General features: G+C 41.5%; 1 protein-coding gene and 1 long non-coding RNA gene across 2 annotated transcripts in view; both read right to left on the bottom strand.

Annotated features, from left to right (window-relative positions):
• PDE6D (phosphodiesterase 6D) overlaps positions 1 to 27,557 on the bottom strand; it is a 36,904-nt gene that overhangs the window by 8,534 nt on the left and 813 nt on the right. The window lies entirely within an intron of this gene.
• Positions 1,107 to 27,513, bottom strand: LOC308199557. Its single transcript, XR_013954701.1, has 2 exons — positions 3,839 to 27,513; positions 1,107 to 2,647 (listed from the first exon to the last, which is right to left on the bottom strand). It is a non-coding gene; the product is annotated as an uncharacterized lncRNA (long non-coding RNA).

Below are 27,557 nucleotides of genomic sequence, written 5' to 3'. Positions count from 1 at the left end.
TTTCAGGAATGTTTTCCAATTCTCAGGAGGCCAGGGAGAAAAGACATGGAGGAAATAAATGAACAAACCAACCCTTGACCAGAATTAATGCAACGAGAGCTGTATAGTCACAGATTCGGTTTTCACTTGGACTGAAGCTTGTTAACCTCATTTATCATTTTTCGTCGCTTCTAAAGGATAAAGACAATGTCACTGTGCTGCGGGGAAGCAAGACCACTGCTAACAGTAACAGATAATTCCACACAAACGAATGTTCTTCTCCAGCTAGAAAAAGAAGTGCTTCCTATAGAACTTTTGAAAAAAGAAAAATACCCGATCACACTTTGTTTTTGACTTAAAAATATTAATACCAAGGGTTGTTCTATGGCTGCTGACCTGGTAACAGCCGCTCACGGGAATTCTTCAGCTGCTGAGCACTAAGTGCAGAGACACTCTCGCTTCACTCTCAGCAAGTGAGGCTGTGCCAGCCTGCAGAAAGCCCGGGTCAGTGAATTAGTAAGGTTACAGACAACTATGAAATACTCACATTTTCCGAGGGACAATTAGCGATAACCTTAAGCCTACCCTTGAAAAACCTCTCCCGTGACATAACTCAGATATTTACATGTCAGAGTAAGCAGCCTGCACGCCTGTCCAGTGCCTTTCTGAGCAGGGTAGAGCCTTTGGTCAGCCCCAGGCCCCATCGCAGCCTCGTGCTCCGCAGCTCATCGCTGCATCGGACGAGGTCCTGGGAACTATCTGGGAAAAGGAGAGAGGGCAGCTGCTCAAGGAGCTGACTGGGGAGGCAGAGGAACAGATGAGGACAACATGGGCCTCGACAGAGGTATAAATAGGAGCTGTGAGATATGCACAGTGAATTCATTCTCTAGCATACGCAGTTTCCAGGCAGACTCTTGACATTGATCAAATTTTTTCCAGAACTCCAGGGAAGAAACAGATGCTTCAGCAAATTTCGGGTTACAGGGTAGCATTTGTTTTAAAATTCTCTGCGTGGAGGAGGGAAGGGAAGACGGCTGCTTCAGAAAAGGTGTGAAGAACCTTGCCCTTCCTGAAGGTTGGCCAGACTTTCCATGTCCCACCGGAAGGGAAAGGGAAGAAAGGTAAGGGTGTGTTCACACAGGCACGGCCTTACAGCTTCCACCATGTAGGAACGACTCGTGTGGGAAAAGGGAGCATGGCACAGGCTGCTCGTGTCCTTCCAGACTTGTTCTAAAACACACACTATCTACTACTCGATCCGGGATTAACCCAGAAGGGACAGGGGAGAAGGCAGAAAGCATCATCCCCAGAAAGCACCGTATGCCACCTCCATCTCCTGGCAGAAAGCTTGAAAGTTGAAATCTCTCCCCAAGTACCAAAGCAAAGGAGATGGGGGCTGCAGGCAGCAAGACAGAGAGAGAAAACGAGCAGCAGCACAGCAAAAAGAACCTGCAGCTGGGCTGGGCACTTCATGTGGTTCTGGCTGGAAAAATCGAAGTCCCCAGCCAACACAACCTGCAGGATGGAACCACCCCAACTGTAATTTAAAACGTCAAAAACCCCTCCATTTTTAGATACATCTTCCCACAGACAAACACAAAAACTAGCCAGGGTGAAGCTATTTGCATAGAAAGCAGCGTGCAATCTATCAAATGCCACGTACGAGAGAAAAATAACAAATGAGACAATCTGAGCATCTCGCCGACGAGTTCATTTATCTTCACAACACCCTGCGATGCAAACACTCTTCACTATTAGCAGTACAGTAATTCGGCAAATTGGGCACTTGATTACCAAAAACCTGTATTTCCTTTAAAAAATGAGCCCCTTCAGAAGTATCTCCTTGCTATTTGCTCACTATCGCTGTCAGTGGGTGTTATGAGCTCCCGGGTCTGGCTGGAGGCTGCGTAGTGCCAAACGGGGCAGCAGATGTTCCCCCAGTAAGAGTAAATCCAGGCAAGATCTCCTGCGCCATGCTTTGAATTCTGACTGTCAAATTAAAGATCAAGAATAAATAAAAAGCTGAAGACTACATCCCTGCTGGTGAGGGCATGCAGGTCAGCAACCGAAATCCACCTGTTATTCAGAGCACATACACGGAGTTAAAATATGTGCATCCAGACATATTTTAAGGGCTCAGAATACTCTAGCCAGTTCACAAGTTTGTTTGTTTTTTTCCCAATAACCAAGCATTATTAAAAGGCAAGAACAAATCATCAAATCTCAGACACACACAATCCTCTTCTACCGGAAAAAACACTTCAAGTTCAAGAGATGTGCTCTTAAAAGAAAATCTTTAAAAAGAAACAGACATCTGAAAACAATTTCCTAAGTCAAAACTGAGACCGCTTATAAAACTTAACTGCAATGGAATTTTACAAAAAGGCAAAACCCGTCACAAGTGATTTTTTGGCAAGAGAATACCTGACAAAGCAGCAGCTGTACTGCTTACCTAGTTAGCAGCTTATCACACTATTTCTGTCATCTTGGACAGAAAGGCTGGTACTAGGACATACCCCAGAGCGAAGAAAATGGAGATCTTGAACCAAACCCACACACACTGTTATCTTCTAATGTGTTTAATTGGTTTAAGATTCTTCCATCCCAGCGTGAGAGATATTGTTACTAAAAATAAAAAGTGCTCCATCTTCTGAGCAGCAGTGGAGACCTGCAGGCAGGATGAAGAGGGCATTTTGAGTATTACTGAAAAGGAGAAAGCAAATTAATGCAGGTTTAACGCAATTACTCTTTTTGGAGAGGCTCATGCCAAGTCACCTGGCAGGGGTAGCTATGGAGAGCAAGTAGAGGGCCATGCAGCTACAGCTTTGTGAAGTTAATATACATTTTAAAAAAAAAAAAGCACAATTGTATATTCCTAATTCTGCTTCTCGTTCTAAAATCACAAGAACACTCTCCCACCATTAAATTTTCATTCTCCTGGCTTTTGGGGGATTTTTTTGTAGGAAAGAACGTCTGATTTAAGACTCAATAGATCAAATACTCCTCAATCCTGAAGGCAAGGAAGGATTAGGTAGAACAGCAGAAGGAAGGGTGTACTGTTGGTCTATTTATATTCCACCACCTATTGGGTCAGCAAAGTCTTACGTAAAAGCTTTGTAGTAGCTGGAATTTGACTTGCTTTATATACATGACATGAATTAGCTTCCTCACAGACCTGCTTTGCCCAGCCTGATGAAGTGAAACAGTTTCTGAATCCGAGTTTTGTTGTCTTGAATGCCTCTGATCTCAGAACAGAAATTCTTTTTTGTATCTGTCACAGACATCATTTCCTTCAAACAAATCAAAACATACATACCTATCTTTAAATGGTTTAGCATTGCAAAATATTCCCATGTATTACCACACTGGTAATTAAGAGTAACCTTGAAGGAAAAGGATGAGTACAAGCGAAATTAATCATCAAAGTACTATGGAGTTAAAGTTCTCCCCAGTCTCCCTGACTGTTATTTGTATGCTGTGATGTTTAGCACTTTCTGAATATCTGAATGGCTGCAGCGAACAGTGGGTGTCATTTCTTCCATTAAAAACTGGTCTATTTTTCATTCTGTTCCTTGCTGTCTACACCTTTCTAAAGCCTTAAGAACTGCTGCACTATTATCTCTCGTAATAAAAGCAAGCCTAATGTTCCTAACCACTCCTGGACCGGAAGGTCTTTCATCATCTTTGCCAACCTTTTTTTTTTTTTTCTTTTTTTGTACAAGAAATGCAGCATTAAGAACAGTTCTCTACAAGTCAGGCACAAACAGGATCTCAACAATCACCTGGAAACAAGAATTGTCCTACAGGATAAATGATGAAGAGACGGTAGAGCTGGAAGCCCTGGATAATTCAGACTCACATCTTTGTTGCAGACCCAGAAAAGCTTCCGATCTGGACTGCCCAACTCTTCTGCACTGCCCAACTGCCACTCCTGATTTCACGTTCTCCTGCAAGGCAGACACAACCAGGCCCTCATGACGTGGGTGAGCACGGTACTTCAAAGAACAGTACAGGTAAGTAGGGATCAGCCTTTAGGGGTTGCATTTTTATCAGACGTGTATTTTTGCAGAAGAATCCTTTTTTTTCTCAGAGGTTTCAATCCGGTCTGAGGAGTAAGGACCAAAATAAGTTATGCAAAAAACTACCAAACTACAGGATTACAGAGCAAACCACCCAAAGAGCCTTATGCTCCTGCTCCACTCCTGCCGTTCGTCCTCTAATCTTCCCAATCTCTAATCTCACTTTTTATCACAACTCCCAAATCCCTCTCCCACAGAACTCTTAATTGTGTGCTTACATTTAGGCATGTGCACACATACGCTGTTGAATCAGGCCCTAAACTCACCCTGCTTTCACGCAGAAGAAACGCTGCTGTCTTTAGTGTGTAATAAAAAGCCCAAGTGTAAATGTTGGCAATGTGGGAAGAGAACAGGAGTCTTTTCTCCTGAGGCTAAGGCAGAAATTCTGTATAAAGTCGTACCTGAAGGAACAGAATGGGTGCCCATCCGTTCTGTCTAGTAAGAGAAGTACCAAAACAAACTCACAAACTGGAGGCTGTTCCTCAAACATTACTGAAGCCTTGGCTATAGAACAGTCACCTTCTCCTGCTTTCAGGCAGCAGCATAATCTCCTCTCTTCCAGATTAGTCAGACAGAGAGCTATGACAGCTCTCAGGAGCAGGTATTTCTGAAAACTCTGCTATTATAAACCAACTTCCCTGGAGTGACGCACGAGATATGGGTTACTGTGCTTCTCCAAAAGGTGGGAGGTGCTGAGGACTGGGAAGGTGCTCCATTAAATCCTCAAATGGAAGGAAGCCAATTATCCCTTCAAAGCACTCCCGACGCTCCAGTACTCGCTGTACAACAGGCTGCTTCTAAAGTCTCCTGCACGGAACAAATGGCTGTGCAACAGAAGCCAGGGAGATCCATGGATTCACGCGAACCACATGGCAAAATGCAGCAAAAATCTCCAGCAACCAACAAAGTCCTCTCACAGCAAATTACGTTATCAGAGGAATACACTTAACAGCTACAGCATCGCAGCAAAAAAAACCAACACAATGCTATAAACCTCGTATACTTTGTACTAAACTTCTCTTTTTGCAGGATTCCCCCCTACACCTTTGCTTGCAGAAGCTGTCCACATGGATCTATCACCAAAACATATCATCATCTAACATTGGGCTGTCCTGGATTAAGCTGTGCTTGGCCCATGCTTCGAAAGACAGTCACACGCATTACTCAATACCATGTCAACCTTACGTCAATTTTAATAGAAAATTATGCTAATAGGGCAGAAGCTAATACTGCTACATTATATTATATTAAGCAGACCTCAAATCAATTCTGCTATGCAGTAAGGTTGGTCCTGTTGTTAAGCTACAGCATTCATTAGTGCACGTCACGTTCCTCCTGTAAGAACCTGACAAAGACACTCTCTGCACCTTGGGTAGTATTTGTGAAGATGAGCTATGTCCCCACCCTCAAAGTATTTTCTGCTTGAACCTCTTCATATCTATTATCTTAGCAGCGCTCACGTTGCAGCCCACTGTAAATATCTAAAAGAAAAACGCAACAGAGGTCAATTTGCAGTCAGATCAGCTGCAACGAGATGCTAATCGAACTGGAGAAATACAGAAGCCATTTCACTCAGTACAATCATGTCCTACATTTGCCAATAAAAATGTTATGTAGATTATCCAGTTTAACATCTGTGCCTTATAAACAATTTAGTTTGGGTAAGACAATTATTATTGACTATTTTCATCAGAATGGACAATTAACAGACATCTCTACTCCACAGCATCCCAGTGTCATCATGAAGCATAATAAGGCACAGAGTTTGCTTTCAGTTAGTTTCCATCTAATTTTCACTCTTGTCGATTTACTGTCTGAAAACATTCATGTACTCTTACAAAAACAACGCAGAGAGCTCCTAAACTCTGAGAAGAGGATAAATGTCCAGCATGGGCAGGCGCGGTGGGAGAATGCGTTTTGTTTCTTCAACAACACTGCAATATTGCAAACTGAGCCAGGTTTCCATTTCACTGACTTTTCCTCTCCCTCAAACCAAAAGAGCAAGAAACAGATGGATGTTCGTTTTGAAGAAAAGGGTTACAGACATAATGAGATGAAGCCAAAAAGGTAAGCGTCGTTTCCTCTAGAAACAGATGTTAAGATGGTTCTGAGAACCAGACAACAGTGCCAAACTAAAAGTGAGCTGAAGCAATGCAGTGGTTCTATGCTGCTTTCTGCTACCTACGTTTTTTAGGCTTTTCTTTGGCTTCTCTGAACAGGTTTGACAAAATTCCTTTATAGCAATGCCTCAGCAGGAAAAATAACATGAGATCACATCTGGAGATTGCTTTACATCCTAGGTAGTAAAACAATCAATAACTCGAAACACTCAGCATTGTTTGCAGGACCATCTCAGAAGCATGAACTGCACAAAGAAAATTATTTTCTTTCTTCCATTGCATTACCACTCAACTCCTCCCCATCCTTCCTGCATTTTAAATGGATCTTAAAAATTAGCATGTTAGAAAAGCTTGAGCTCATGCTAAGAAACCTCTGAATATTAACATAATTAATGTCATCAGTGATACTCTGAGTTTGCAGAAACAGCAGGTGAATCAATGGGAATGATGTATTCATCCGAGAAAAGAATGTGACCTTTAAAATCCATAGGGCTTTATCAGAATGCAATTTTAAAGTGGCTTGCTTGTAGCTCGACAGAAAGAACAAACCTGAATGTAGCCGGGAGAGACTGCATACACAAGGGAAACTAAAAATGCAATTACAACATAAAACACTGGGACCACCTTGGCGCAGATGCCCACCTCTACAGCAAGGTGTGGCAGCACGCAGGGCAGCTTCAGAAGCCACCCCGAGGAACAACATAGGAGGAGAGGCAATTAAAAGAACATCCCTGCAATTCAAACCTGCCTGGCTGGAGATTTTTATCCAGAATGCTTAAAATTAAGTTGTTCCAAAACAATTTGGAAGAACGAGTGTGCGATTCAGCCTGCCCACTCTTTGATTTCAGCACATCACCCAATTTTCCTTCTCACGAGGGAGTGCTATGAAGCGATCCAGCGATTGAAACAACTTCATTTCGTCTTAACTACTTCAGGACATTCAATCTTTTCAACACAGCCGAACTATTATGATAATATTTCAAGGTTCTCAGCAATAAGTGAACTGGAGGGAATTTCATGGAAATAATCTATCAAGGGGCTCTGGTGGATAACTTCATTCTCACAGATGAGGTTGTAACCAGAAGCCCCCAGAGGGATTCACCTCCCTGCAAACCGTCGTGGCCCGTCGTTCTGTGCACAGCTGAAACACAGGATGTTGTGACAGTCGCTCAACGAAATTAGCTTTAATGGAATGAGGTATTCTGAACCTTATACGCTTCTTTATTTTACACCATTATTCAATTTTTTTTTCAAAATACGCATTATATTAGTTTGCTTATAAAAGAAAACTCAGTTTGATTTCGTGCCATTTTTGCAACACTGCTGTAGTCTAAAAGGATCTTCACACTTTCTGATACTCACAGGGCAGGTCCTGAGCAGAGAAACAGACTTCTTTGACCAAATATTTAAACGGGACACGTATGGCTGCTTAGCCGCTGTTTTCATATAGTTTCACTTGAATGACCTGCAGCCTTGTGTCAAGTGTGGAAAAAAATTAAAAGGCTTGAAAAAGGCAGTTTTATACAGCACTGTTTGTGGCTGGTCGATGTCTTTATTCCTCAAAGCCCTCTGCAATAATTTCTTCACTGAGTGAAGCAATGTTCATTGAAAATGGCAGAGCTGAACATTGGCAGGCTCCCCTGCTCTTTGGTTTCGCTGTCCTCTGAACTCCAAGCAACATCTTGGTCTGAAAGTGCCCCCCCGGTAAAATAAGCAACTGACAACACAAAAAGCCACAACCACTTCCAACTGCCAGTGCTTATGTTGTGACTATAAGCTGTTAGTGTTTAATTTCTTTTTTTTTTGGTCCTTTACCTCATTTCTCCTTACAGAGCTCTGTGGCACACCAGCCTATTGAGTTGCAAAAGACTACTTCTGACAACCCATAGATTTATCAGATTCATGTATTTTAGAAGATTGCGTTACTTACTGGATGTATTAATGTATCATGCATTTCTAAGAACAGATCTGCAGACTGGAAACTGATGGGAGACATTCTTTGGTACAAACTCATTCACTGTGCTGCCGGTTTGTACAGCTTCACACCGTCACATTTACCTTGGGCTACCCGAGGCGGGAGATGAATCCTGTAACTTACCTAGGAAGACAGGACGTCCACTGAACAGGCAATATACTACAGGTAAGTGACTGCTAGCTTAAACAATTCCTATTGCTTAACAACTTCAATTAATCTTCTCAAATTAGCTTTTTAATAACTATTTACAGTAGAGACTGTGAAGTAAACATGAAGACTTGCCCACTGCCGCACCAGGAATCAGTAAGAGAAGAGGAAAGAGATCTCAGGAGGGGTTTGGCTTCAAGTCTTGTGCTTCAACAAGACAACACTGCTTCCCTCCTTAGGCAGCCAGGAACTGTGGCTAATGGAAACTCTTACTCCAACTTGGAATGACTGCCCAGCAGCAGATTGCTGCGATCCTGCTGCAGAGCGGGTGCCAGTGGTTCCCTTCACTCCGTGTTTTTCTTGCTTTTGGTGGTTTCTCGTTCACCCTAACTAGAAAGCAGGGTAGCTCTGAGTCACTGCCAGGCATTACTAATGGAAGTGGGGGGCAGGAAGGAAATAAAGATGACTGGTTACAGAATTAGAAGTACTTTTTAGTGTCTAAAATGGCATACTAAAGCAGGGCAAAAAAAAATAGATGTGTTAGCTCTGACAACAGCAGCAAAATGCTTCTAGCTAGAAAAATGAGCAAACCTATGAAACTTATCAATAATATTCTTGTCCACTGAGACATAAAAACACATGAAATATTAAATAGGATAATCATGGGGGAAAATACTATATTTGCTCCTTTGTTCATTTTAATTCAAACAGAGGTCCCTTGAAAATGCTTAATTTCCTTTTCTTTTTCCTTTTTAACTCTGGATTCTCAAGCGTATTTTGAACTTAGACATAGTGAAGTTGCTTCAATAAAGTCCAAATATGGCTCAAGTTTAACAGCACAGATTGTTTCTTTGTTCATTTAAGACAAGTAGTCAGCTAAAGTAAAAAAAAAATCTCCACTCTAAAAATTAGAGGTGCCTCTAGTATGCAGTTTCTAACACGTTTTTATATACAAGGTTTCCTTCCACAAAATGTCATTAGATGTAAAAGGGAGCCCCATGAATGAGTGAAGACACATCACTTTTTCATGTATTCAAACTGTCCTCAAAATTGCTAGCTCCAGGAACTCCGGCAATAATTTTGCAAAATGCAGTCAGCACTTAATCTAAAGGTCAGTTTTAGGACAAGCACTGTGGCTGTTCGTTTCTGGCACAGGGAGACACCTTTCTGTACAAAGTGACCATCCATTTTGTACAGAATGACATTCAGAGACTACCATCCAAAGCGCTCTTAAGAGCTGGACCAATATAAACATATCTTTTTTTTTAAGTGAGTCCAAACAGCCTGATACCACCTTCACTTCCATCAGCGCTCTCAATGTCAGACTCCTTGGAACACGGGCAGTTCAGTGGTAGAGCCATTAGCCCTAATTTCAGAGAAAATGCCAAGTCTTGAAGCTGTTGGTTAAAATACTACAAATAAACTCTCTGTACTAGGCAGAGTGGTGCTTCCAAAACGAATGCCATGCGACCGGCTCTATTACAAGGATCCACGAATGGACCTGTGGCGCTGAGATATTCCATTACACTGCATTGTAACGGAACTGTATTTTGGGACTAACAGTTTCCATATCCAATAAAGATTCCCAGAGTTGGACTGCAAGCAGGCAGCCACCACAGGGAAGCACCCACCCTGTTGCATCTTGCCTTCTTTTTTCATTACCTTTTTTTTTTTTCAGAGTCTCCTGGGGCTAGAGCAGCACAAGGTCTGAGCAGTCCTGGAATACAATACTTCTGGAAAAAAAGGCAAGATGTTCCAGCAGCAAGCTTTTCCTAACATAACTTTGCTTGAAAAATTTTCCAGTAGTTCCAGCCTCACCAGATCCAACTGGGAATGGGCAAGGACTTGGAACTCATTTTTCACTCATAGTTGTATTATTTTTATACAATCTATTAACACATAAAGTTTAACATTTTAGCGGGAAATCTTTAAAATCTTAGACATCTGCCAGAAACTGAACTCCTAAACATAGGGCTGTCATTTTTTTCTTTCACAAATCCCATGCAGAAACACGTCTATTTGTCTTGATGGATTTCCTCAATTTCTGAGGCCATCTGAACATTTGCTGGCCTTATCAGATCAGATTGCTCCACACAGACCAATTATAAAAAGAAACAGCAGATCCATTAGCACAGATGCACACTGCGACGGTACAGCAGACGCGCAGACGGAGATAATCAGCCTGGATGGGGCTGGCGACCCCTTCCCGGGACTACTCCCGTGTTTTAGCACTGCACGCCTCTTGATGATCGTGAAGGTCTTTTCTAACCTAAATGATTCTATCATTCTGGGATTTTGAGCCTCTTCTTCCCTCTTCGGAATGAGCCACTGCCCTTGTCTACTCTCTCTACCAGAGGAATAACTTTTTGTAAAACAACTTGGTTATTTAGTTACAGGAATAGGTAAAACAACATCTTGGAGAATGAGGCAAGTGTACTTAGAAAAGCCTCAGATGAGCTACCTGGATACACTGCAAGAGTAATGGAACCTTACTTGAAGTTGGGAGAAACAAAGCCATGGGGAATTCCGCCAGTTTGAGGGGAGTGCATTTTAGTTCAACCAAGATGAGCTGCTTGGCTTCCCAACACTCGTTCTATTTATTCCTCTACTACAATCTTCTCAGTGTGACGTCTTTAATGAGGAGATCACAACTTCCTCTGTACTGGCCAGGGAGATTAAGCAAGACACACACACAACGAGAAAGCAAGAGTCTTTGAGATTTAACTCAAAATCTGTGCTGGTTTGCCATAAAGAGTTGACGTTTCAATGAATAATGGAAATCTTTCACTGATACCAGACTGCTGTTATGAGTAGGTATTACAGGATAAACACACAGAGTTTCCTTTTGAAAACAGATTTCTTCATCTCTCTATAAAAGATTTTTCCTGGGGTGTCTTATGTTCCTGGAAGATATGAATTTAATGGGGGACTTGATTGTGCCTGGCTGGCACTTAGACACACAAGCTAGGGAACAAAGGGGTTATATTTCATTTTCATAAAGCTCCATAAATACACTGCTCACTACTAGAATGACAACTGATATATAAGCAGAGCAAAGTCCATCTATTTTTTAACTGACCAGTACCAGAATTTGTAGTATCTCTTTACAAGATTCATTGGCAATAACAAGGATCCCAAGAACATAATGGAAGTAATTAACCTCTCATTTTTATGTCCACATTCATGAGAAACTGCCTTAGGATGAGAAACAGGAAGAGAGAAAAGATCACAGCTGAAACAAAAAGGGAGGATATCTCTTGTCAATAGTCTGGCCACACTACAAAGCAGGCACACACAGCAGCAATAAATTACGTTTTTTTTTCATAGAAAAGCTAACCAACAGTCATAGCTAGAACCGCATAGCTGAATGCTCAGATGTGTGGCATCGGAACAGCCTGACATTTAAATAAGGCTGCTTTAATTGCTTATTTTCTATCTTCTTCCATTGCAAAACAAACAAAGATGCCATTGAGGATGCACCTCCTGATAAGGCAATCAGAATACGAGCCTGCTATTATATTAATATTTTGCACAAAGGCCTCCCTTACATTTAGTAATCCACAAGAGCTCTAATTTCAAAAAGCACTATGTCACTATGGCTGCCGTCCTCAACGGTGCAAAGATTCTTCTGGATTTTTGTACCCGTTTTCCAAGCTACTAAGCTGGGCTCCCTGTCTTTGGAGAACCTTTATTTACTCCGCTTCCAGCCGAATGGCTAGCAGTTCAGCAGGATCTGCTACTCTTTGGACCGCTGCCTACATCAAAGACCAGCACCGCGTAGTTCACATTCAGGATGCACGTACTACCTAACCATCCATGTTTGTAAAGCCTCCTATTAATCATTCCTGTACTGCCATAAATTGAAGGAGGTGATTAGAGCGTTCACAAAGGAAGCAGTCCTGCCAGCTCGGTTACCTCTCTCAGCAGGACACTATTTACTCAACGATTTTACTGTAATCTCTGCTGGCAAAAATACTGCACACGGATTAAAAAAATGTACCGTCTTTTAGTGAAATCCTTTTTCTTAGTCTTCATTAAAAAAACACAAAACACAACAACCATAAAACAAAAAACAACCCTGTAGCAGCTGAAATTCTGCAAAATAAGGAGGAGACACAAGTCCTTGTGGTCTGAACTGTATGCCCCTTAAACATCCCTTGCAGAAACACTGTTCTGTGGAGAACTGTTGGTGAGAGAAGTAAGGTTCCTTCCATGAAAATGTTCTCACACAGATGCACGAAGCAGCCTTCTCCCTTCTCTCTACCACAGCGCAGGCAATAGAGGAACATATTAACATGTGAGACAGTGGAAATCTGGATGGTAAAATCCGCAGTAGTCTGCAATATTCTTTGTTGAACTAAGCAACTTGGCCATTCAAACTCTGAATCTTAAAGAGAGCTTATTTCAACACTGAATCTCTGCAATCCTAATTTAGCTCAGCGACAAAAAAGGTGCGGTAAGTATGTCAAGTGGCAGACTCGCATCATTTGTCAACTTACACTTTAAATATGTCCTAAAGGAGATGGGTCTTGAAAACAGAACACATTTTTTTTTAAACTCTAGTCGAGTTAGCAATGCTTTAACTCTGAAACCTCCTGAGTTTCTAGGATAATTGTTACCTACCATTACCTATAATTTGTATATCAAATTTTATACTTAATCTTCATTTAAGGTATCAGTGGGAACATTTCTTCCTGTAAAACTTTTGGTGTGATACGATTAATTGATGTACCCCATTGAAATGGTAAGAAAAGGATTCTACTTATTAGAGCTAAAACTAAAACACGAAAGCCTTAACAAGAAGCAATTCTTCCACCTATAAAGAACAGATTTGGAAAGCCATCTAAGAAGCCTCTTGCAGAAATCCTGAGATAGCAAGGTTCCTTAACCGTAAATTCCAGTAAGATTACTCTATGTGACCGGTTATAAATAAAGCCTCTTCAGTCATCCTGTCCAGACAAAAACTAAAGCACTTCTTCAATCTACAAGAAAAACCGTATCACATACACACATCTCCAGATACCGTTGGGATACTTTTTCTTCTGAAGCTCATCCCTATGTCCACAAGCATTTGTATAGCTGATAAAAACTACTATATGCAAAATAAATAACATTATCTTATTGGCAAAGCAATCCTAATCAACGTTGCTTAACGCTACTTTCTTCTCTCAGTAGCAAGCAGCACAAACAAACCTGAAACCAGGGCAGTGAATACAAAGGCTCAGAGGTCAACTGCATGGGATCAGGTCTGTTAAGGCCTCCCTGGGACTTATAAAAACATTTACTCTGCCGGGTCAATCTTCCTTATGATTCAGCCACTGATTACATCCCAATAGAAACAGATGAGGAAGTGGGATCAACCTGCAATTCACCTGACACCCGTGAGTTTGTCTGGATACAACACAGTATGTTAACTTGGTGGTTCGTCTCTAAAAGATGGCACCGACAACGTTAGCTTGAAGACCTGCTTCTCTATATCCTAAGACCTCTGGCAGGCAGATTTGCCTTCACCTTCTCTTGAAGAAGGTACTACACGGATCTGTAAATGAGTGTGGTACACATATACTTCCATGACTTCTTGAAACATGCTCCTCTCTTCTCCACGTAGCCTGTGGGAAAGGCGCTGTCTATGGGCACTTCCCACATAGAACAAAAAGGTCCCCAGCTTTGCTCTGACTCAGGCTCCCTGGCCTTGGACTCCTAGATATTCCAAAATATCCACCTTGGCAATGAGAACCCCACACCAATCAGCAGACAATAAGATGTTAGGATTAAAAAGGAGCAAATTAGATTGTGTATATGACATGGTAAGTCAGATCTAGACCCATACTAGCAAGGACTCTGACACAGGTCAGCAAGAATACAGATTTTGTACATATGAAAGATTTCTTACTTCTGGTTAACTGCCCAAAGACAGAAGAGGCCACTAGCATGTTGAAGTATTCCTGCGGAGAGATCCTGTTCAGAGCTGACCTTTAAAACACTCCTCCACGCACAGGAGGGCAGGCTCCCTTAACTCCGGATATCCAAGCAACTGGGGAATACAGCAGCTACCCTAAAAGTCTTCAAGAGCCATAAGCTTAAAGAGCTCTCAGGTGCCATCGTACACCAGCAATCTTACATAACTGGTGAATGTGTGGTACACAAAAGTAGGCATCTTTCGTATCAAGAGCTTTTGTATTCAGTCATCTCTTCCGCATGAGGGACAGAGAGTAGTCAAGTCCTGCCCTTGACTTTTTATATTCCTGTTAAAGTCGATGATGCTTAGCCTCTTTATCTTCCAGGGAATCAGGAAAGAGCAGAAATAAAACTGCCTTCAACAGCATACTTTAACTCGTAGTGCTGAGAACAGATCCTAAGCCAAGGGAGAATTCAGAGTTCTTGTCAAGTAAGGTATCCGCCTATACAGAACAAAGAAAAAATCACCATTGAGTAAGACTGTTTGTAAAAACTCCTTTCAGGGAAAATCTGTAGTTCATTCTTCACAGAGCCACATCTTGATTTCAGAGAGGTCTGTAAAAGAGGGAGAATTCATTTGTGCAAAGGACTTCAGGGGCTCAGAGATTTTTATCCGGCCAACATTTAGGCTCTTGGTCAGCTGTCCAAAACCCCATCAGATCAATAAAGCCTACAGTCATTCTGTCTGATAGCTCCTACCTTCCAGGAAATGAGCTTCTGAGTTTTATTCTAATTGTAAATACGTGGGCAATCACACCACCAAAACCAACGGTAACATCAGTACTCGAGAGATTCTTCTCGTCACTTGGAGAAGGTAAGAATAAAAGGTCAAGCACTGAATTTCTCTTGCATTCACTTACTGAGCCTGTCTGAACTCCCCTTGTGCTATGGAAAGAGAATTTCTGTTCCTCGGTACCTTATCAACACAGTATTAATTTTTAAACAGTACCTTTTGCCAGCAGTTGAATTAATTAGGGGCTTGTCAAACACACAGGAGCCAATCCAGAGTAAGGTACAGAATGAATTTACAGTTGAGCCATCCATCCCTCGTTTAACCCTTGCCTGAATGTTCTTATTCTGCATTACGAGAGTCTCTAGCTTGATCTGCTTTGAAGTGACTTATGTTATTCAGAACTTGACAGGCTCATCCTGGGATGAAGGTATCCACAGTGGGAAAATCAAGCAGAAACTGTTAAATTGGAGTACACGCTTAGCATATAACCGCTTAGGCTTTCTCTACAACACAGCGTTTTGCAACAGTATAGCTATCTTTTCCTTGACACCTTGGAAAAAAAGTACAGGCACGGCTTCATCTCAGTGCAGCACATTTACACAGTGTAGCTACAGCAGTTCAACAACTCCTGGCACTGCCAAGCTCCACATTGCCCAAGCCAGTTGGCATAAAGCTGGTACGTGTTCCCTCCGGGTGGGATTACCGCTCTGCTGCCATTCAGGAAAATAGGCCAGACAACTGACCTTCCTTTTCCAGGTGTGCTCACATGCCCTCTCTCGCAGGTAATGCTGAAACATGACAAAAATGAATGAAATCCCGAAAAGATACTGTATACAGAGCTCTCAAAGGAAATGCCCATCAGGGAAAAGGTGAAACGAGTGCTGTTGCTAAAGCATAGCTGTTAATTAGTCTGTAAGGACTTGTGTTTATGACAAAGTGAAATCCAACTAATGCCGTAGGACTAAGACCAGCAAACACAGCTCCACGGTTTTGTTCAGCTCCGCAGCAGTAATCAGGTTGTCTGTACCCTCATGAACGTGACATTAGAACTGCTAGGGCAGAAGACACTCAGCTCTACTAAAGGCAATTTACTCAAAACCCGTCAGGCTTTTTTGGACCTCTGCTCCTTTAACGCTGCCCCGCAATGCCACACACGGCACATCCCTCGCTGCTCCAAGCCCGCGTTGCTCTGTAACCAGGGATACATCCAGCCTTCACCGCGGGCTCTCAGTATCCTTGAGATGTAATTAGAGAACCACAGGGGGATTTAATCTTATTGAGATTTTATAGTAAACCAGTATTTAGCCCTGGCGCTAACACTCTTCACCTAATAAACGAAATAAAAATTCAAATCGCCAGAGAAACAGCAGAGACAAGCACTTTCGTAAAGTCCCTAATGACAAATGCCAATCTCCTATTTGCTGATGCGGCACGGCGTGGAAACAAGCCACCCTTTTCCTGGCATTAGCTTAAATGCTTCCTTGGATATGCAATCCATGTGGACTGCCCTGGCCTGACTTTCCTTGGAGCTACAGATATTCTGATTTTTTTAAGTTAACCCATGTGTGCATGAGTAACGGGCACGCTTCTGCCTTGCAAACAGCGCAGCCCGTGCAGGGAGGGCCCCCAGGAGCACACAGGAAGAACAACCGCACTGCCAACTACCAGATTTTTCCAGGCATGAGCTGGCAAACAATGCCCCTGAACACTCCCAGCACCAAGCCAAGGCAGTGAGGATGTGAATATTTAGGTGAACATCAGCGGCCCTCTAAACTCACAGGACAGGACCACGGCGAGGTCAGAGGTTCTGCAAGGCACAAGAGGAAAGCAGGTCACAGATCTGAGCCACAAAAGCAGTTTTCCCTTTGGAGTCCTGTGCAAGACACCAAAAACACCGTTTTGGGGAATCTTTTAAAAAGTTCTCCCTCCCCTGCTGGTTTGGTGCTGTGATTTTTCAGAGCCATGACCCATTTCTGCTGACACGATCTGAGGCTGCTCCGCCAACAAGGGGCCGACGACTCGTTTCAGGATACGTGGTATTGAAAGCACAGGGTATAAAATCACCTGCTGCTCCACGGGACACGAGCAAGTTATTTACAAGCGAAAGCAGTGAATTAGCTTAACGGCAAGACCGCACGCTGCAATACAGATCAAACAATTTTTTGGTTTTCCACTTACAACTGACAGGACTGAGATTAGTCAAGAAAAACAAGTTCATTATCTTGTCTCTTCTGAGAAAGGGAGGAAAACTCGGCGCATACAGACCAAGTGGAGAATCTAAAAAAACCCTGAAAATATAGTCGAGAGGGAATGAGTGGCAGCTGCACGAGGAGTCTAATCTTGTAAATGGACCAGAGGCCACTGAAAGCAGAGGCAGAGGGGAGGAATAAAGGGGGATTTACACAGATTGATGCAGAACTCTCAAAACCAAGGACTTCCTGTCAGAATTACGGTGCTTTTTTAGGAACCTATGAGAATATGACGAGTGCTGAATTTTGCAGTGTGGATTAGTGGATTAGACAATTTAACCATCCCAACAATTTACGGTGTTAGACGGCATGGCAGTCTGAGAAGAGAGTAAGTCGCTTGAAAAAACACTACTGTGAGATTGTAAGTAAAAATTCCAGTTCCAAAGCAGTTCAGAGTAGGCACAAGATTAATATTTGGTTTTGAATGTTGTACTTGAACATATATATGAGCTCCACGCTCAGCTTCTACAGATGTGAACCATGCTGATGCAAACCCTCAAGTCTGACACCAGGGAACCTCTCTAAGATAGAAGGTCGGGGCCCAAACCTGCAGCTTTCTGCTCTAGCACAGGGTGGAATTCGGATAAAGAACATTACTGCAGAGGTACCGAAATCTCTACTGAAATGAAAACAAAGCAATGTTATTTCCCATTATTATTTCTCTATTATTTCTCAGCAGTTCCTATAGCTTTCATTGTCAAGAAAATCTATAGCTAAGTTTATACTATAACTTTCATATTAATTTGTTAACAAGCTTATAGCTAGACGTTAGTTTTTCAGAGTAGTTGAGATCTGCTTTTAAAGTTTTAATCAAAATCTACTCATACATTTTTCAGCTGAAACAATGGAATGTGTTACTTCTGCTGTGACAAAAGAACACCACACCAGTACAATCAGCTGTAGTTCACAAGTGGCTTGTTTCAATGCAGTTACTAATAATTAATTAATAACAATGTAGATATTGAAAAGCTAGACTTCTGCACAGCTGATACAAATATTATGCTTTAAAAATTGTTTTGTTGTTTCAGAATGTGTAACTTCTAGCATTTTTATTAGGGGGAATGGTAACATTGCAAAGTTATATACAAAAAAATCAAAAAAATGTTACCATCAGCATTATCTGCAGCCTTCACAGGTGTGTCTAGATTAAAATATAGCCTTTATTTATTTGCACACCCTTTTCAACCATGTCTCTGCATCATTTACTGTTTCAGAACTGGCAAACCCAGGACTTGTGCACACAAGGTTATGAAGCAATGACACTTCCCATGCTTCAGCAGGAAACAAGCAGCTGCTGTTTTATCAGTGAAACAAGTGCAAGAGGCTGCCACGAACGGTGTGAAACATTTTCACCTGGCCTCTGGCAGGCCTGTATTTAAACGAGGAAGAGGCCATGCTAAAGGCAGTATGGAGACTTTGAAATAGGAGGGGCTTACTTCTGCTTTAAATGGGCTGTGAGAAGGAGGTTGTGGTGGGATTGCTGGTGGGGGCAAGAAGAGAGGCTTTATTTTCTCTGAGGAGCTGAGCATTGAAGAGGTAAGCTTACAGCTTTCCTTGGGGAACCTTTGTTTTTATTTTGCAAATAGTGCTTTGGCTACTTTAAAAAGAAGATGCTCTTCATTCTCATTTGTTGTGACTTTTAGAGCTTAAAGATCTAAAGAACTTATTTCAATGGTAGAAGGGAAGATGCTGGTAGGGCCAAGGAAATCTTTCGTTTTTTTCTTTCTAAAAAAGATAAATGCTTCTCTGCTGAAGCTGAACTTATGGTTGTTATTATACAAATACAATGTAGTAGCCTTTAAAGGCTCCACAAGGGGGAAACACATAAAACAATTCCTTCCTGGAGCTGCTTAAACACTGTGTTTTTATTGTGACAGTGTAACTGTAATAACCCCTTGTGAACTACCTAGGATGCTACAAATGAGCAGCCCAAACTGGATTTGGAAACTTGCTGGCTTCTCTCCTTCTCTCTAGAAAAAGTATTTCAAAAAATGTGTAATTGCTTGCTAAAATGCTGGTTTGGGCCCATAGCAGTGTCTTTGTGCTCTAGCACATGCTGGAATTCAAATGAAAACTTCAGCCAGTGGCTTCTTATGTTTCTCTCATTATGAGAGCTGTGGAAAAGGTGAGTTTCTAATGGCACTTCTGGCCCCAAATCCTGTTGGTGACCAGGCAGTAACTTGTCCCACAGCACTAATGATAAAGACCCCTTGCACAGAGTGAGGGGGAAGAAAAGACGAATCTAAAATGCACTTCTCTTAAGAGAAGCGTAGACTTAATGTGATATTAAAATGTTCGGCTCACAGTGCTAATCTAAGATGTTAGGATTGCCATGCCTAGTCACCCTTGCAGAGCCAGTGTGAGGTGAGAAACCTCATCAGGTGAGGCAGAGCTGAGTGCTGGAGGAGACAGCAGGAGGCTATGCTGAGAACAAGCTTCTCTCCAGCAAGAGGGAGGCTGGGAGTGCTGACAGCTGATGGCAGCAGCAGTTGGTTGAAAAGAGGCCTGCTGCTCACAGCCCTCCCCAGCCCCTTGCTACTTTCTCCATCAAATCTAAGAGCTGAGCTGTTGTAAAAGTGCTAACCTGATCCACTCGCCTAACACAGGTCTCTGCTCCTTAACCTATTACTTAAGCTGTTTAAGCTAGTGTGCCTCCCTCACACTGAACCAAGAGGTGGTAGTGCTCTTCTGAGCAGCTCACCTAGTAAATCTGAAACAGGGGTAACAAGCAGCTGGGAACAGTAATCTGCCTGCACAGCTGCTGTGACAGAAGCTCACATAAAGAATACAAGGGCAGATAACTTTCAGATGTCTTATTTCCTCAGAAGCAATAAAACCATGCCATTTCCTAGACCGAACTCTTTAAAACATCACTTTAAAGCTAATTAGGCTCATGTGAAATTACAATTAGATTTTTTTCTATCATCTCAGGTTCTGGGAGAGAAAGTAGCTTTACTAGAGAACCAGTTAAGACTTAAGTTTGGCTAGATTGACAGGCTGGTATTCTAATACACAAAAGTCTGCCCTGAAGACTGACATTGGAAGCCAAACATTTAAAGTATATCTAGAGCACCCTGTAGGTATTTCTTGGTGCCCAATTTTCAGATGGGCTGGTCCATTCCACCACGTGGTGGTATGCTAACGGGACAGTGCTTCTTCCTCTCTCTTCCTGCAAGAAGGGCTGAGGTGCTGCGGCACTCTAAGCATGAAGCTAGCAACAGTCTATGCCAACAAATGAACAGAAAACGTGTTCATCCTTAGTGAGGCATCTGTAAGTGCTTTTTCATACAAAGAAACAACTGAAGGCAATGCAAATAGCCAGTTTTTCAGTCTCCTAAAGTAGAATTTCCTTTGACTTTCCAAACCAAAGTGACTCGAAGTTAACCCTCTGCTTGCCCAGCAGTCTGTCCCTGACTATAAGTGTCTGCCACGCTTGATAACCCATCAGATGGGTTTCCTGGGTCCAAGCAGATGTAACCTTCCTTCTGCAAAGGCTTAAATCAAGTTACATGAAGTGAGGAGGAAAGAGGCAGAGGGACAGGCTGCTTAGGTGCAGTATACACTGACAAAAGTGCAAGATCTTCCTATTTCCTTGATACAGTTAATAGCAGGGAAAAGTAACATCAGCTGTTTTATGTACCAAATGACCTTCTGACTTGCTACAAAGTAGATGAAGCTTCTGCAGACATTGCAGTGTACAGACTGACCCGTATAAATACTACTCTATAGAATTACTAAGTAAAATCCCCTACTCTCATCCTGTCTTGCACAAGACAATGTTGCTCCAAGTTAGTTAAGTAAGCCTTTCTCCCCAGGAGTGTATAAATCTAAAAGGATGTTTTTGTGTATTGATATTCCAAAGCCTCACAATGTGAAAATGACTCTTCTTGCTCTTGCCCTGCACCTAGGCCTGCTATTTTTTTCTGATCATGAACATAACTCAAAGGTTCACACGTGGCTGGATTAGCGTGTTGTTTCCCTTACATCTCTTCTGGACCTATTATGTGTCACAATGAGAACTTAGTTCAGGAAAAATCTTACAATAGAATTTCATGTTCATAATTACAACTGAAAAATCCTGGCTGTCAATAGGGATTCAGCAACATGCAGCTGAGATATGGTGCTGTCATTCAAGAGAACCTCAGTTACTGTCAGATATCTTCTGGATGGAGCATTTCAAGCAGTCCTGCTGTGCTTTCTTAGATATTATGTCAAACAGACTTGGAAACTTTAATGCCTGGTGTGTGCGCACACAGATGTCCCCTCAGCTGCTTTCCAGTCTTTAACACTGTTCAGGGAGTGGTACTACAGAGATCTGAACTTCTTTTGGGGATGCTCATAATGCACTCAAGACAAAAAGGTAACCTCTGAGAATGCTTTTTCTAATTCAATATTCACTATTGTAGTTTCTTGCACATCAAGTGTATATACATGAATCTGTTCCTTAGGGTGTGTGAGCAACAGGTGTGTAAAAGCTACCTTCCATGTGCTTACAGAATTAACTTTTTGATGGACAAATCTTGCTGTCCTGACATATAGAAAGACAAAATTTAGTATTTGGCACTTAATATCTTACTAAGTATAGGTAACAAGCAGAGAACATGGGTACCTAGCAATTAGTCTTCATGCTTCTATACAAAGTTTGGCCTGACTAGATGTAAATGGCACTTTGATTCCCTCTTTAATGGAGGGTCTGGGCTCAAATTTGAAGCTGCTTTAATTTCCCAGCTTAAAGAGAGAGAAATAGAAGAGGCTTATATATTACATACTTCACAGAAGTCAGAGTACGGTGGCCTGCTATCTCTCTAACTTCATGTGATCATGTGAAGTTCTGACTCCTGACATTGTTTCCAGATCAACTAAAATTCTGAGATGATGTAAAACTCTGAGAAGAGCAAGTTGAATTGGCTTCCATTCTAAAACTGCTTTAGTTAACAGAAAACCATTAACTGGAAATGCACAGGACATGTATCAGATGCCTGCATTCAAAAAATAAAACAGGCTACTGTGCACAGAACTTGTTTAACATGAGGCATTTTAGATGTCTTCTCTATTATCTACAGCTGTAAGTATGGCTTTTTTCCTGTCTGATGGCTGTGAAGATGGGGTGGGGAGGAGGGTGGAGGAGCTCTATCCATTCTCACTTAATGGATTAAATTATTATCTTCTGCTGTGAGGAAATCCAAGTACTGTAATAATGGCTGAAGCATAAGGTACCAGTGACTTTCAAGGATGTACAGAGTAGCTGAGACTTATAAAGATCTTATAAAGAAACAAGGGGAAATAAACTTGCCTATGACAACTGAGGCTTTTAATGGTACTGTATTAGGTTGGCATTAAATAAGGAAGTAAAATAAAAACTACAGTTCTGGTGAAAAAGTGGATGAGTAAACTTTGGAGAGATGAAAGGACAAATAATAGAACTAAAATTCTAACAAGGTGTTAAAATATTGCTGACTAAAGATAAACATTAAATTCAATATTGAATTGTACTCTTAAATTAGTCCTAGTTAAGATACACATTGTGGCAACTCATTCGTTTCCTGTGATTGCTGAGCTCCCAGCTCTCTTCTACCCTTCTTCTGTCTAGGGCACAAAGCACTGCTTTCAACACTACAATAGGGCTGCACTAAATTTGAAATGCAGAAAGCTGACTGTAACTCATTCAAATAGTAATGTTTAAACAACATAGATAACATAGCTTGCTGTTCTTCCTATAGACTGTGTTTTTTTCAATGAAAGTGAAGTGAATTAGGGGGAGCATGAAGTTTTTTGGTTGTTGAGGAAGTAGGCAGGTAAAACCAAGCCTGGTGAAATTGCTCCTGCATCACTTGCAGATATGCCTAATGACCTATGCATAAGAAATGTGAAGAACCTGTCATGTGTTTAGTCTACCAGAACTGCAGATCATCAAATGCTGGAGACAATTCTGATATAGCAAAGATACCTTGACCACAGTGACACTTAAATACCAAGCACAACATGGCTAAAGCTTCTGAGTGAACCTCTGACCTTCTTGAAACAAAGATATCTTGATTCTGCCAGTGTTTGAAGTTGTTTCCCAGTTAGTGTGAACTGGGAAACATCTACCACTCTGTCTTGTAGCACACTCCAAGGCTTGTAGACAGCAAAAGTGGTAATGGAAGACCGATTTTTCCAGATTATATAAATAAGCTCCATGCCTTCGATGGGAAGGACTCTTCCAGTTTTTCGTAAGCCAGAAATGCAAGTGGGGAGCTCAAGCTCATGTTTTCTAGAATGTTTTAAAATTGTGTTGGTGCAAGCTAGATTCATGTTCTGCTTTGGCTCCCTACTGAGTGTACTTCCTAGCTCCTGGGGAGTGCTGTTCCTTCTTTTAGCCGGTCAGTGTCTCCATTTAACCCATGAATTTGGTGATTCATCTTTCTATTCAATTGTAGGAAGTCTAAACCAAGATCTGAGGAAGCACAGACAGGAAGCCTCAAAAGGGGAATTTTTTAAGCCAGTTAAAGCTGCCACCTTGTTAAGTCTTGTAAATACTGCAAGAAATATTTTATGTGAATACACAGTTAAAGATATAGTAACCTAACAAAAATAGGTTAGAAACTCTATTTGATAGAACTTTGGTTTGCATTTGTCAGCTTCTGAATGCTGCATCAAACTAGTCTAGTGACTGCTCCAGGAACTGATAGGCAAGGCTGTCACTGATTAGTTCTTGTGTATATGGCAGAAATGAGGTAGAAGTTGGAAACAGAAGTCTTGTCTGCAGAGTAATGTCTTGCATAGAAAGTCTCGATTTCTAACTATACCCTTATTATACAGCTTCATCCATCTTTCCAAAACATTAATGCCCTGCTGAATTGATTTCCTAGATGGAAAAATAATGTCAAGGGGAGGACTGGAAGAAGCTCTGCAAGATGAGAAGACATTGCACAGGAAACCTCAGGGGTTTCAGAAAGTAGGAGAGCCTCTGATGTCTGAAGAGATTTGCTTACAAGTGCTTGAATGCCTGAGCTACTAGTCTATGCTTATATTGACCACAAATATTAGCTTCATAACTCCATAATTATTCTGACCAGCAATTAATGTTCTCTTCATGCTTCTGTTCACCATATTAATTAGTTCCAGGAGACTCCTGAAATATGGCAAGATATGCTGTGTAGCCTTAAATGGAAGGTCACAGAGAAATCTACCTTAAACTGATAAATGTCTACACAGCAATTAACACTATGGAGGTCCAAGTCTGCTGAGACTGCTCTGTTCAGGAGCAAATAAAATAGGTGATACCTTGCTTGAACTGTAAGATTTAAAACAGGAAATGGATGTGCTTACTCATATTTTGAGAGGCTAGACTTAGTACCTTCTCTGTGCTATGAGACCCAACTGGTTTGTATGAACTTTTTCTTCCTTGCTGATCTGGCAGAAACATTCGAGGCACCAAAGTTCAGCTTCCTTATGCACTCCTTCCTGAAGAGCTGGATGTGAATCTGTTCTTGCAAACCACAACCAGATATTTCTCATTTGCAGCATAGATGGTCTGATTTTAAAAAAGCACAAATGCTTGCCAACCAGATTAAAATAGAGTAACTGTCTACAACGTTCTCATTCTAGTGAACATAAGGCATTGGAAGAAAAACACGTGCTAGTTTATATCAGAACAGATATAAACAGGCCAAATACAAATCAAGGGGGCTGGTGGGGAAGCCATCAAAAAACTTCTCAATGCAAGGTTTTGACTGCTGGGGAGAAATATTTTTGGTATGTACATGAAGGTATGTACTACAAAATGTATGTAGCTAACATCTGAACTCTAAAGCTAAAACAAGAGAATTAAACCTGAAGAGTGTGTTGAAAGGTTAAGTAAGGTTCAAGTAAAATGCTATTCTATAGCTTGATGGTGTAACTGTCTCAGCTTCTGGGGGAAAAAGCATAGTCAAACTAGATGCATTTAAAATTACAGGACCAGTTGTGCATAAGTACTTGCAGAAATGAGACTTGGCTATTATCCCATAGGAAAGCATCTTTAATTACCAACTGAACTGCTATTATTTCTGGCCAAACAATCAGTCTGCATTCTCAGACTGCTAGACTACCTGTAAATATTTCCATATTTTAAGTATAAGCACTGCTGTTCAGTGGAGTGCCCTCAGAACATTGAGTTGATGAACACACCTGTAAACTGTTAACAAATATTGTCTCAAGAAGTGACAAGCTATAAAAGTTCTTGCTGGCTGCTTTCCATCTCTTACTGTAACACACTGGACTGTCAGTTCAATTTTTAACTAGTGCCATAGAAATGCTTAGTGTAATAAAATATAAGCATCCTCATCTGCCTGCAAACATTAAATATTTTTACTTTGGCTTTCATTTTAAGAAAAAAAAACTAGCAAAATCCATGAGAAGAGGGAATAAATATTTCTGCCCTGAATTTGAGGACGCTAGCCACAACATGCTTCTGCACTAGTGTCATAGAGGAAGGAAAGCATACCTCTGTGTTCAAGTCAGAGGGTGGATTTGGGCTATAATTTAATTTCCGCAGCAGCATGTCCCAATCAGTTGGAAAGCCTGTAGTTAGCTCGTTCTCAGGAACAACAAATAAATAGGAGTTCTTTGAGGAAGCTTCGATTACTCAATATGAACTTCACTTCCAGCTGAACTGGCAGTTCTTACAGTAAAGTGTTCTGGAAAACTTCCTTCAGTGATGCTTTCGACTCTACCAACAGATCCTGCCACACGAGGAATGTAATATACCCATACCCTAGGCGCAACTCTGCTGCTTTCTGGTGCTAAAAGTGAGTTCACTTTGAGGTGCCAAGTTTGCAGGGTGTGCTTAGGTTGGAGCTGAGCTCCAGGGAGGGGAGGAGAAAATTTTCAAGTACTCCAAGCATAAATGTAACAGCTTCTCAGACCATGTTTCTCTTCCATTTTTATCAAGCAAATTAAATCAGCACACACAGCAGTAGAGCGGGTAGAAGATAAAGCATCTCTTTAAAATGCAATGCTCTAGAATATGCACTCTTCTTAGAAAAGGAAGTGGAACACTTTGCTGATGGCTGCCTTATGGAAAACGTGGCCACATCTGGGTATGAATGGCTTCCTGTGGGGATGGTGCAGTGTCTCAAGGCTTTCTCTCATAAACGAGAAACGTTCGGCCGCTTTTCTGATCAACGAATGGCATATATTGATGATCAATTACTCTAACTTATTAAATTCCATTTATAAAATGTGTAAAGAAACTTTCTTGTTTCACAGACTTCGTGCTGCACAGTGCTTGTGGCAGTGACCTGAGCTATCAAAGTACCCTTGCATGTTTTTGGAGAAGTACAGTCAAGGCTTTTGTAGCCTAAAATGTCTTATCAAAGGTAAAATTGGCATTGGTGTTTTGCTGGGACAAACAAAGGAAGACTAAACTTGTCATTCAGCAGAGCATTTCTGCTAAAGCTCCTTGCCTGTGCTACAGCTGCTTGAGATAACAGAAGTTTACCTTAGGCTTGTACAACCATCTTCCTCTTAAAGGTCAAAGAGTATTTTCTACTTAAGGCAACAAACAAAATGAATTATTTCATCCAAACTTGGACAAAAGCCTTCACCTAAATTGTGCTATCCAGCAAACACAATAGACAAATGCAAGTAAAAAACACTTAAAAGTTTGCTCCCTGGAGTTAACTTTACAAACACTTCTCATTTCTACCAGAAGCTTAGTCTGGGCTTGTCAGAAGCTTATGCTTTTTCTAATTGCCTGCACAAAAGGCTCTTAAATAACGTTTTGACAGCTGAAATATTACATCTTCATAAATAAAGAGAGCTGTCAATATTGCTAGCGCAGAAGCAAAGAAACCAGATGCAGTACTAAAAGCTGGGGGAGGGGACAGTGATTCATAAGTTAAGAAAAGCATCTGCTTATAGTTTGGTAGTAGCTGTCCTGCTAAATCCAGCCTAGAAATTCAGATTGTGCTACAGCTGGCATAGAGATTATGAACGTTTCATTGGCCAGAAATCTGTTCAGGAATAACAGCATCAGATCAAGAGGGTATTCAGTTCACTTCTGTCCTTTCCACTAAAAAAAAAAAAGTTTCCCAGTGCTTAAAGGTCATTCTTGTACCTGTCTTTCAAGCCTAGAAGAATCTGCTGTAGTAGTTTTATGCAGCACATTTCTCCCATCCTCAGGTTGCACGTGGGCCTTTACATTGAGCCTTTCTCTACTTTTACCCGGGCTTGGAAAGGTGCACGCAGGCTCTCATTTCTCTTCCGAGCTCAGCTCTATCTCCTTTGATCGCCCTTAACCCCTCGTTCAGCTAACATGCAAAACAAACCCTTTTGCAAGCCCCGATGCAAAAA

This window comes from Anser brachyrhynchus, assembly GCF_964034855.1.
Source record: "Anser brachyrhynchus genome assembly, chromosome: 9".
In the NCBI taxonomy this organism is placed as follows: Eukaryota; Metazoa; Chordata; class Aves; order Anseriformes; family Anatidae; genus Anser; species Anser brachyrhynchus.
This window is presented reverse-complemented; position numbering and strand designations above follow the sequence as displayed.